Here is a 12,983-nt window from a genome sequence, read left to right as displayed (position 1 = left end):
TCAGTGTATACTACTCAGGTGATGGGTGCACCAAAATCTCACGAATCACCACTAAAGAATTTACCCGTGTAAAAACAAAAACAAAACAAACGAACAAACAAAAAACGGCTTACAGAGAGCAGAGTTGTCCCATGGTCTCCAGTTGATGCACCTTTGGATTCACTGTGGCACTCACGCATGGACTACACGCTTCCTGGACTTCTCCCAGCCAATGATGGAACACACCAGGGGTACTGGAGGTGGCTGTTTCTGCTAAGTGTGGGATTCGTTTGTCAGCAACTTTTGCTCAGGGACTGTTCATCAGCTGACTGAGGTGTTCTCTGAACAGCATTACTCATAGCCAGGCAAGGGAGCTTTTAAAAAGGACATTATTCTGTGTGGAATGTGTGGCATGGAGAATCTCTGGAACACTGTGGCAGTCCAATTGCTGAAGATTTAACTGGTTGAAATCTGGGATAATATTCCAGCAGAGAGGAATGTCCCGTGGAATGCTTATTTAAGCAATTGAAAGCTAAAGCTAAAGGGTTGGGAGTGAGGCAGGGCAATGGTTACCAGGACAGCAGAGTTAGCTGGTTATTACTAAGTAGTACTGTTGCTCTGCAGAGGGGTTTTAGGAAACTGAGTGTAATTACACCCTGTTAAAGACTAAGTGTGAGAGCTAGAGAACATATTTTGTGAACTAGAAGTTGGCGCTTGTCTGTTTCGGAGGAAGAGTGGCCTAAATGAGGAGCAGAGACTTCAGTCTCAAGTCTCCAAAGACAGTTTAGTGAGGACAGTTCTGTTATGCTAAACTCAGGACCATATTGAGAAAACATGGGGCCCTTGAATATAATTTTGAGAAATATGAATAGACGTCTCTGAGAATTTAGGCTTTGCGGATCACTTCTCACAAGCCCTTAGGATTTACAGAGGATTCTACAGATGATACATGTTGGTTGCTCCGACTCCTTTCCTGGATGCCAGGCTGGTGAGGAGGAATAAACCCTAGCATAGACCTGCTGGATCATGTTGGGCCTGAAAACAGAGGAAAGAGATTACATCCTGAGTGAACTGCAAAAGTTAGCTATTATGTCCCAACAAGAGCCAGAGAAATGGCCCTGTCATTGAATTTTAATGGTGATGAAGGAAGCTGGAACACAGGCTAGGTAAACATGAATTCATTGACTTGGGGACACTTTCTCAGGACATTGGGTTTAACACCCTAGCAAGAACCCCAGGGGAGGGGGAAATTCACTGCTGGGAAGCTCTTAGAAACCTTGAGAAAAAGATCATGGCTCATTCTGAGCAAAGTGAAAATGACTTAGTTGTTCTTGCATATGGTAAGAAAGGAATAAAGGGGCAAGGAAAGTGAGAATACAGGAACTGATACATTGTATGAGACCAGAAGACCCACTAGAGGTTTATGTTCCATTGTGGGACCCAGAGAACATAACATTAACCATGGCATTAGGAATGTGCTAGTGAGAGGAGCACCAGAATCTCTGAGAAGTTAACTGGTGTCTCCTTTGCACCCCAGGACTGACAGTGGATTGAAACAGTCACAGAGTCAGACTTGTTCATAGCCAGGTAGATGATGTAATAAGTTCTGATCTGAGAAGAGTATGATTGTCAGTGGCTTAGGCTCCTCTAAAGTGAAGGTTTGGAGAACACCACCAGATAATCCACCTACTGAGGTGACAGCTGAAAGTGATGGTGGGCGATTTAGAATGGAAAGTGGAGAGAGTATGATGAGTAGCAGCATGGCTTATAGACCTCTGCAGTGATGGAGGATGCAGCTCAGGCCACTGTTTTCCGTTTTCTGTTTCTCTTTTGGAAGGTAGCATATGGGAGCCATGGAGGGGTTGCTCCTCCATGGAGCAACAGTGTGAAGCGGATCTGTGCAGCATAAGGGATTGGTTATAGAGGCCATGAAGTTGTGCCCCACAGATCTTCCTTAAATATAACCTCAGGTAAAGAGCACAATTAATGGTAGCCCCTAGCTTCTATGACATTGGGTCTGCCAAAGGCTGTTCCTAGCCAAAGACTGAGCATGGTGGAGGCACTAGAGCAGGACATTTCTCCCCATGCAGGACTCCTCTGTCTGACAGCTTTTCTTGGGGAGTGCTCATCGGCCTTGCACAAACTTTCTTGGAGCTGCACTCTAGTCTGAAGTTCTTCCTACCTAATCTTTGAATCTTCTTTTACAGTTGTGAGATTTGCATTGTTGTGTGAAAGCTTCACAATCTCATTCTTGCTTTCTTCACCTATTATCTCTGAGAGAAACTTTATTAAATTAATTTCTTGCACACATATCCCATCTTGGTGTCTGTTTCTGAAGTGGCCTACTGACACAGTGGGACTCTGTAAACTTAGACTTAGCCAAAAGCAGAAAAGTTCATATCCTGGGAAAAGGAATCAAGAAGAGAGAAAATGTATTCAAACTAACAAATGTTAAAATGCGTATTTTTTATTTTAAATGTTAGTAATTTCAATGCTCTTCAACAAATTGGAAAACCAATATTTCTTCAACTTAAAAATGATTCACAACAGGAAGAAATAGTGGTTTTACATAATTTATAAATATTCTCCATTGTTCACTGCAAAAAACATGTGCTTCCTGGACTGGCATTATAAAAGAAATTAAAAACTCATTAAGGTTAACTAGGTCAGATGGTTAAAAAGTGACAATGCTAATAATTCCCTTTATTTTGGTAAGAAATTTAAATGGAAAAATGTAGGTATTCACAGTTGGGAATTTTGTGCTTTACTGAAACAAGGGAGGCCAAGTGCTACCCTTCTTAATAAATAATTAATTTATTTTGACTGAAGCACACACTGTATATTTTTTGTTCCCTTGATACAACTCACATAGTTACTTAACATAAACATGAGAGGGTATCTTACTGTGCTTTGTTGAAGTCTGCACAACCTAATCTTCTATTTGTTTCTCTGCAGCATACTGAAAAGTAGGAGGTATTCATGCTTGTTCCTGTGGGAACCTGCGAGGAGGGCAGATCTACCCTTTCACCTCTTTCTACATCCTCTCTCACCTAGAGCATCTAATGGCTTCCTCCTCCCTACTGCAACACCCTTCCTGAGTACTCCCATTTCAGAGAGTGCATGTTAAAAGATGCATGATTTCATACACCTCTAATTCTCATTTTCTCAGTGACCATCACTTCAGTGTTGATCAAGTCTAAAACTTTAATTCATCTACTGCGAGTTATTAAAATGACCATACCTTAATCCAAATGGTCAGAAACCTGAAGGAAAAACTTCAAAGTATCCTCTGCTATCTGGTGGAATATATGATAATGGAAGCTTCTTGTTCCTCTGCCTTCAGGCTGGTGTCACGTTGGATATGTCTACAGCATTTACCATCTAGAGTATAACACATATAGAGTGCATATGGATTATTTTTCTTTTCATAATTTTCTATGTTTAGTGATATTTCTACTTCACTTTTTCTGTATAGACAGACCTTAAAATAATTTTAGGGTTGACTTAGATGAAGGAAAGAGAGTCAAATTTTGCACAAGTAACTTGCAAAGGCAAAAGGAATAAGAAAGTATATGGTAGAGTTGAGGAAAAGCAAATAATTTAGTTAACCAAAGAGAAAGAGTGACGAAGGATAATACATTACATTGATGAAAGTATACAGATGGCATATCCTAAGGTGCTAGAAATACATTTTTATTTTAAGGACATATTTCTGGAAACTATGAACTAGATAGAGAAAAGGCTAGTGTAGTATTATATTTTTCTAGACAATAAATGATGAGAATTTGAACTTGATGCTTCTATTTTGGATAGATAATGTGATGGTTAATTTTGTATGTTATGGCATACCTAGATATTTAGTTAAACTTTCTTTCTGGGTATGTTTGTGAGTATGTTTCAGGATGAGATTAATATTTAAATTGGTAAAGTAAAGCACATTTCCCTTCCCAATTTGGGTCAGCCTCATCCACTCAGTTGAAGCCTGAATAGAATAAAACAGTGAGTAGGAAGTAATTTTTTCTCTGGGTCTAACTATGTTTAAGCTGGGACATCAGTTTTCTCCTATTTTTAGACTTGGACTTAGAGCAGACTTATGCCATTGGTTTTCTTGCTTTTCAGTCATTCTTTATTTTTTGTGCTTACCTTTTTAACTTACTAGAATTCTTAATTTTTTTGTGGGTACACAGAAGGTACATATATTTATGGGATTACAGGAATGTTTTGATACAGGCACGCAATGCATAAGAATCACATCGTGGAGAATGGGGTATCCATTCTGTCAAGCATTGATCTTTTGTGTTACAAACAATCTAATTATACCCTTTTAGTTTTTAAAAAAGGTACAACTAAGTTATTATTGACTATAGTCATTCTGTTGTGCTATCAAATAGGCTTTTCAGTAATTCTATTTTGGACTGGAACTATACTATTGCCTTTTTCAGGTTTAGACTTCTCAGCCTCCATGATTGCATAAGCCAATTCTTTATGATAAATCTCTCTCTCTGCCTGTCTCTCCCCACATCCTATTGACTCTGTTTCTCTGGAGAATCATCATTAATACACATTTTGGTACTGAGAAGTGGGATGCTACTGTAAAAAATACTTAAAAATATTATAGTGGCTTTGGAACTGGGTAATGGGCAGAGGCTGAAAGAGTTTTAAGGTGCATGCTAGAAAAGCTGAGATTGCTATGAAGGGATTGTTAAGGGATTGTGAAGAGATTCTGATGAGGGCTCAGAAAGGAAAGAGAACATCTGTAGATACAGCATCTATTCTTAGATTATATATATATATATTTATAATTATTAACAGGATGTTGGTAGAAATGCTGTCAAAGAGACTCTGGTGAGGTCTTAGATGTAAGGGAGGAGCACATTATTGTTATAACATGGCAAATAATTTGGCTGAACTGTGTTCTAGTGTTTGTGGAAGGTAGAATTTGTGAATGGTGAAACTGGATATTTAGCTGAAATTTCTAAGCAAAGTATTGAACAAATGGCTTAGTTCTTCCTGAGTTCCTATAACAAAACATGAGAAAGGAGAAAGAAATTGAAGAAGGAATTATTAAGCACAAAGAAACTGGAATTTAAGACTTGGAAAATTATCAGCCTATCCATATAACAAACAAAATTTGATAATAACAATGGTATGAGTGTGAACTGTGGACTTAATCAGCCACCCAGAAACACTGCTTTGCTGAACAGGAGAAAACAGAGATGGAACCAGATGAAGGAAGGATGTTGATTCTTTTAGACTCTACAGGACCAGACAGACCATAGAGTTATTTGGCTGTGAACACTCACTGTTCTTCAAACAGAAAAGAAAGACTCCAAAGGCAATTCAAAGATTATTGGAGTAGGTTCCTCAGTTTCAAAGTACTGAGTGGAGGGTAAGGGACCACCTGGGTTTCAACAGGCCAGAAAGCAGTTGCCTGGAGCCTTGCAGAGCCACAGAGGGGGGACAAAAGCCCCAGAACCAAAGACAATTATTCTTGAGTCTTAAAATCTAATTGTATTTACCTTGCTAGGTTTGGTGCTTGCTTGGCACGCATCACCCCTTTCTTCCTTCTTTCTTCCTTTCTTTCTTTCTTTTTTTTTTTAGGAATAAGAATGTCTAGGTTTTTCCTGTCCTACCACTGTATTTTTGAAGGACATAATTTGTCTTGCATCACAGGTTCACAGCTGTAGAGGATTTCAGCCTCAGGATAAGTTGTACCTCATGTCTTATATCTGATTTGGATGACATTTATATACAACTTTGGACTTTAGACTTTAGAGTTGATGCTGAAGCAAGTTAAGATGTTTGGGGCTTTTGAGATGGAATGGATGTATTTTGTATGCAAGAAGATTATGCATTTTAGAAACCAGGGTTATAATGTTATACAATGAACATTTGTGTACTTCCAAAATCATATGTTGAAGCCCTAACTACCAAATATTTAGTATTTATAGTGTTTGGAAGAAGGGCCTTTGGGGGATTATTAAACTTAGATGAAGTCATGTGAGAGGGGACCCCATGATGGACTTAGTATCCTTATAAGGAGAGAAAAGAGACCAGAATTCGCTGCCTGTCCCCCTTCACTATGTGAGGACACAATGAGAAGGTGACCATCTGCAAGACAGAAAGAGAGTCCTCAACAGAAACTATATTGATCGACACTTTGACCTTGGACTTTTTAGCCTCAGGAACTGTGAGAAATATCTGGTGTTTAAGCCATCCAATCTATGTTATTTTGTTATAGCAGTCTGAGCAGATTAAGATAGATAATGAGAGCGGGGATTATTCAGAAGTTTCTAAAAAATTTCAAGGTGGGTGTAATTTTCCAGGAGAAGAATTGTTAGAGGAATAAAAATTGTGAGAAGAAAAGAGGGAAAGTTTTGAAGAGCAATAATGATTAGTCCTTTGGGACATATTGGTGTGGGGGACATTCGCAGAGCTGAAGTTCCTAAGTAAAGATGTTTGACATGACATTGGGTCTATAAATATGGAACAGAGGAAAGGGATTGGGAGTGAGATGTAAACTTCAGAAATTTAATTTATAATGGGAGCATCATAAATATGTTATAGGTAAATAATATTATGAAAGGACCATGTTTTAAACTATAAAATAGCACTTATGCATATTTCAATAATTCAAAATATTTTTATAGTTTATCTTAGAAGCAGTGCGGTGAAGGAGACCATTATAATTTGTTTAGTTTATCATCATCTTGCCTTGTGGGAACAGGACTTATTCCAATCAGATAGAAAGTCCTATTCACTTATGACACACTAGGGAAAACCTAGGAAACAATGAGCTTAATGATTCCCTCACCCACTTCCTCTTTTTTCTAAATTTGGACTGGCTTAAGGCTCTCAGTGGTAAGAGTACTTAAAATGTAGAGGTTTACAGATAGAATATTTCCTTTTAAAATTTCTTTTGCCATCTCAATAATCAGCAAAACTTTCCTGTATGGGAAAAATAAATATTCTGCTAAATTTAGATTTTCTCATGCTTACCTTTGGGTATATCATCTCATTGCAGCATTTCTCTTTCTTTATAGCTGTGGAGAGCAATTATCTTAGGTTATGTCAGTAGGAATAGAATCCTCTGAATTCTACGGTGGCTGACAAAAAAAAAAAAGCTCTAAAAAATGTGTTCAGTAATTAGCAAAATGTTCTCATGTCATAGCAGTTAGACCATGGGTCATTGACTTACCATAAAGAAGAACTAGCTTTATCATTTCAGCATTCCAGTTGGGGCTAATTTAGGTTGTACAGATTGCTTAATCAAACATCTCTTTCTTACTCATGAGACTTTAACTGAATTTAGGTTCTGGGAAGGAAGCAATTTATAGACCATGTTGTCATATCCTTTCAGATGAGGAAACTGAGGCCAAGTTGTGATGAACTGGTAAAAAAAAGTTAGATATTCAAAAACTATTCACTCTGCCAGCCTGTATAACATCTTGTGTTTTTGCAACATATAACTTTCAGAAGTATGCAAAATTAAATCAACACAGTCCTGTTTGGGTCAGTCTTTACAGGAAGTAACAGGCTATTGTGATACACACATGATGGTATCAGTTTATATTTTCCCCAAAACAGAGCCTGAGAATGAGGACTCGGGTGCAGGTGGCTTATTGTGGAGGTGGTCCAAGGATGCAAGAGTGAGGGCTGGGGAAAATGAGATAGAGCATAAGGAAAAAACAATTTTCATGGTATATTTCCAGGGCTACTTTTCTGAGGAATGTGGGTTTGATTCCACTGAGATATCCTGAGAAATGGGCAGGAGGCTTACCAGAACTACCCATCCAGAAAAATTGGTAGACATTTATCTAACATCCCTTACACCCACTGGTTGAAGGTTGCTCCTATGGCATTAACTATCCTGTTTCTAGGGTGAAATTTGGCAGGGCACTAAGACAGATCTGAGTTCAAATCCTGGATTCTTAATTTACCAGTTGTGTTTATTACTATTACTTAGCATTTTGAAGACACGTATTTCTTCCATTTTGATGTTACATAATTGGATTTTTGTAAAAAACACGTTACAAAGTGGCCCTACATAATGGTTCATATTTTGCCTTAGTAAAATTTAGAAAGTCACAAATTCATTTTGAACTTTTTTTGTTTTTTCAAGCACTTAAAGATCAATGACAGAACAGTGTTTCTAATTCAATTTGGACTACTATAATAAAATGTCATAGACTGGGTGACTCATAAACAATAAACATTTATTTCTCATAGTTACAGACAGTGGAAAGGTGAAGATGAAGGCATTAGAAGATTGGTTGACTGGGGAATGTCTGCTTCCTCATTGACACCTGCCTTCCATTGTAACCTTCATGGCAGGAGGGACAAGGGACTTCTCTAGGATTTCTTTCATAAGGGCTGCCACTAACCTTACTCATGAGGGCTCCGCCATCATAACCTAATCACCTGCCAAAAGTTCTTAGGATATCATCATAGGAATTTCAGGGGGACACCAGTATTCAGTCCATTGCACAGTGTAACCTCATTATAACACTGCCTCGTGGATAGACGGCATAAGCACAATAAGATGTCATAGTGAGATTTCTAAGTACATCAAGAAAAAGCATCAGCGACACTGAAATTACTTCTCAGGGTTTGGCATATGTATTCCTGTGTTAAGAAAATGGGAAAGAAGCCAGCTTTAATAGAATGACTTTGGCTCATATTTCATAAGTATTAAGAATTACAGGATGTAGATGGTGGGAAATTGAGAGGACTAGCAATTACCATGAGACAGGAGTGCCACTTTTGAAATTTATTCTTATTATATGAGTGCCTGTGCCCTGAAAAAATTAACATATATCTTTTGAATCCCCAAGAAGCCTTCATGATGTATTCCCATTTCATATTTGCATGATATCAGAGAACTCCAGTTGTTAGCAAGGGAGGGAAGCCTTAAGAATAATGAATTAAATAACTAAAGTAGCAATGGATTTGCACTTACGTCTGTGTGGAAAAAATGGTTAGACATTAGATACACCCTTGGTAGGTGCCAGAGTTTGTTGCTAAATTTTTCAGAATTTCTTGATGATATAATGATGACAATATTCATTTCTTTATATATATTTCTGAGTGTGCTAAGCTATTTGGAATTCTTTTAGGTGAAGATTTAATATGACTTTGAAAGTTTGGAATTGTTACATTCTCCACTCTAATAAAACTCCTTATTCAGTTTTGAACACTGTGTGGTTAACAAAAATATGTTGACATTTTGTATTAGCTGTTTCTCACACTGCTAATGAAGACTTATCCAAGAGTGGGTAATTTATAAATAAAAGAGGTTTAATTGATTCACAGTTCTGTATGCCTGGGTAGTCCTCAGGAAACTTAACAGTCATGGCAGAAGGGGAAGCAAACATGTCCTTCTTCACATGATGGCAGCAAGGAGAAGTGCAGAGTAAAGGGGCAGGGCAAGGCCCCTTATAAAACCATCAGATCTTTTGAGAACTCACTATCATGACAATAGCATGAAGGTAACCGTCCTCATGGTAAAACACCTTCACTGGGTCCCTCCCATGACACATGGGGGTTATGGAAACTATAATTCAAAGCGAGATTTGGGTGGGGACACAGGCAAACCATACCACATTTCTTCCATGAAACATGAGTGATTACAAAATTCATAACTCGCAGTAAGAAAGATGACAACATTGTGAAACTGTGTGACTATTTTTTCTTTATCCAGCTGTTGCAAGACAATATCAATATCTTAGCAATCATTGCAAAGTTTTTACCTCTTAGTTGGGAGTAATATACATGTCAGTTTTAAAGTATAGTTTAGTCTAGAGACAAAACATTGGTCCATATAACTTCTCAAAGTCTCAATTCCTTCTGTATTTCAGGATATAAAGGGGAAAAGATATGATAATTATTTACAGGATAACTGTAAGAAAAGAACGATAAGAGTCAGTCACAAATAATATTATGGCTTAGACTTTACCAGCAGGTGTCTACAAAAAAACAGTAAAATTTCCTACCCAAATTAGGGTTCCATGGACTGAAACTCCATCTCTCTAGGAGGCTGAATGTTAATCTCTCTCAATGTATTTCTTGCTATTTTCAAAAGTACTCAAATGAGACTGCAGATATTCTTACAATTCATCCGGGCAGCTACAGTTTTTAAGGGTATTACTTTTCCCATCCTTTTCTGGTTCTCATTTGTCTACCTACACTGTCTGAGAAGCTAATTGGCCACTGCCTGTACTGGGACCTCCAGTGGCAATATTAAGTAACCTGACCCTGAATGATATCTTTCAAGACTTCTAGTCTTGGAAGACTTCAGTCATTACTACTGAAGAATTAGGAGAATAGACTTCTCCCCAGTTGTTTGCCACACTTTATTTTCTTGTTTTAAAAGCACCTATGTCTGTGTCCATAATCTTACCAATTGTATCAGTTAGTATATAAGCTGCCCATCCTGTTATTTAATCACAAGAGTTTACCTAGTTCATGGACCAGCTGAAGAACAGGCTATGTAAAATCCTATGTATCCTCCTCCTTCTTCTTTTACTTTAGGGAGGTGAAGAGTTGAGGAACATTGAATGAGAGGTGAGGTATGTTTTTTCTAATGACATTCACATCCCAATTAAGCCAGCAGAGGCTACCTTATTGTACTTCTATTCTTATTTAAACTGTGAAACACCACCACCACTACCATTACCACAACATACACACAAACACATGCACACTATTGATAAGGAAATGGATTGAGTAACTAATGTGTTTGAGATCATGCAACTAAACCAAAACTGAAATCCAAGTAAGTCTGTCTCAGACCATAAAAACAACTTTAAATATTATTTGACTGAATCTTAAGTATAAAAGCTTTGAGATATTGAGAAGTTTGCTGCTTTTTCTTACCATTCTGCCATTGTGGATGTGAGCAAAAAAAAAGGAAAGCCGATATATTTAAATTATAATATTAAAAATATTTTAGAAAAATATTCTACTGATTCCATTAATCATATCTCCACATTATGTTGTCAGTTTAGATAGTGTTGATAATTATATTCAAAGATGGCACTAGGTGGAACTATATTTTAAATTTTTTCCAGTAGTGTTTATAGATTCATTTTCAGTCATCTATATACTTTCATTTAATTAACTTTTTAAAACAAAGACTTAAATACAATGAAAATTGTGATTGAGAATTAGTTTTGCATTTCATGGATGTTGTAAAAAATTATATTAACTGTTCTATGTGGAAATTAAAAGTATACTTTGAGATGGAAAATAATTCAATGAAGAGCACATCATGAAGTACAGTAGTATATAACTTTAAACAAATAAAGAATAAAAGAATCACAATCTCCACCCTCTTCTGTAGAAACATATGTAAATATGTTTATAATCTAGAAATATAAGACAAAAATGAAACAAAGTCTTTCTTGTGGCCAGTCACGGTGACTCATGCCTATAATCCTAACACTTCGGGAGGCTGAGGTGGGCAGATCGTTTGAGGCGAAGTTTGCAATGAACCAAGATGAAGCCCTTGCACAGCAGTCTGGGCAACAGAGCAAGACTCTGTAACAAACAAACAAACAAACACATAAACCAACACAGCCTTCTTGTGAGTTCATGGTTTTGTTTTGTGAACCAATCAACTACAAAATTGGAAGATATTTACTACAAAAATATGAGTCAAAATTGGCATTGTTCCCTTTTTTTCCAGAGAGGATGCCGCCAGTTGAGAGACACTGACAAGTGTTTTGAAGTTTAGATTATGAAATTAAATTCAATCTAGGATGACAGCCTGAAAATTCCCAAGCTATTTTACTTAACTTGTTTTGTTGAAAATTACCTTATTTCAAAATATATATGTATCAAGCTATTTTTAGAAATATCAAATTCTACCCCCCTCATCCAATTATAAAGTGATTCAAGCTCAAGGGGCTCAAGAGAATGTTAATGACATATTCAGTAAGGAAAAACAGAAGACAGATTTAGGATACAACTCCTGTGGTATTGGATGCTGTACGGTATATGTTTTGTCTAATGGATCTTTGTAGGACAAATTTAAGTATATCAGCTTCATTGTAAATATAATATCAAAATTTTCTGATTTGAATTGTTTTTGACAAGCTAATTTATAATATCTTCTAAAGTGGAATTTAAAGTAAAAGTGTGAATTACATAAAGTATAAATAAGCAAAGCAAAAGCAGTATCATAAAAAAGCAGTCCCATCTGATTTAATCGAAGATGATGGGGATTTTATAAGGCAGGCATGTTGAATTTTCTAACAGGAATAAATATGTATGAACAATACTTCTTCCAAGTAGTGAGTTCTTGGTTCCCTTAGGTGATTAATTTCTATTCAGTAAAATAGATGTCTTCAGTATTCTGAGTAATCAATTTATCTCTAGAGAGAACACAGAGCATTCTGGAGCATTATTTTTCAGTAATATAGAGTTATTAATTATCCAGAGAATAATGGACATTTTATTCAAAGGAATTCTGGGAACTTCTATCATTTAATATGATAGCTTTCCTGGTTGCATTCTCTGATCAAAATCACTTACTTTTATTAGATAGTTAAGATAAAAAAATTCATAATTCAAATAACATACACAGAAAGAATGCTATCTCATTTCAAGTATATCTTAAGTGATACTGAAACAAATTTCAACATGAAGCTGCCTTTTTACTTGAATAGCTGGATTGCTGGTGGACAAATTCTTAAACTTGTTTTGTCTTAAAAAAATACTAAAATACTAGTATATAAAAGTGTCATCTTCCAGATAATTATTCTTTGAAAATATAAAAATACAAATATAAACACATAATATTTTACATGACCTTGCATTTCATTTGGCAAATTGATGAAACAAGAAAACATGCCAAAAATAAATGACCACTTCAATATAATTTTCAAATTTGCACAAGTATGTGAAAATTAGTGGACGGGCCGGGCGCGGTGGCTCAAGCCTGTAATCCCAGCACTTTGGGAGGCCGAGACGGGCGGATCACGAGGTCAGGAGATCGAGACCAT

This window comes from Colobus angolensis, unplaced genomic scaffold, assembly GCF_000951035.1.
Source record: "Colobus angolensis palliatus isolate OR3802 unplaced genomic scaffold, Cang.pa_1.0 Scaffold241, whole genome shotgun sequence".
In the NCBI taxonomy this organism is placed as follows: Eukaryota; Metazoa; Chordata; class Mammalia; order Primates; family Cercopithecidae; genus Colobus; species Colobus angolensis.
The sequence above is the reverse complement of the archived record's forward strand: the minus strand, read 5'-3'. Positions refer to the sequence as shown.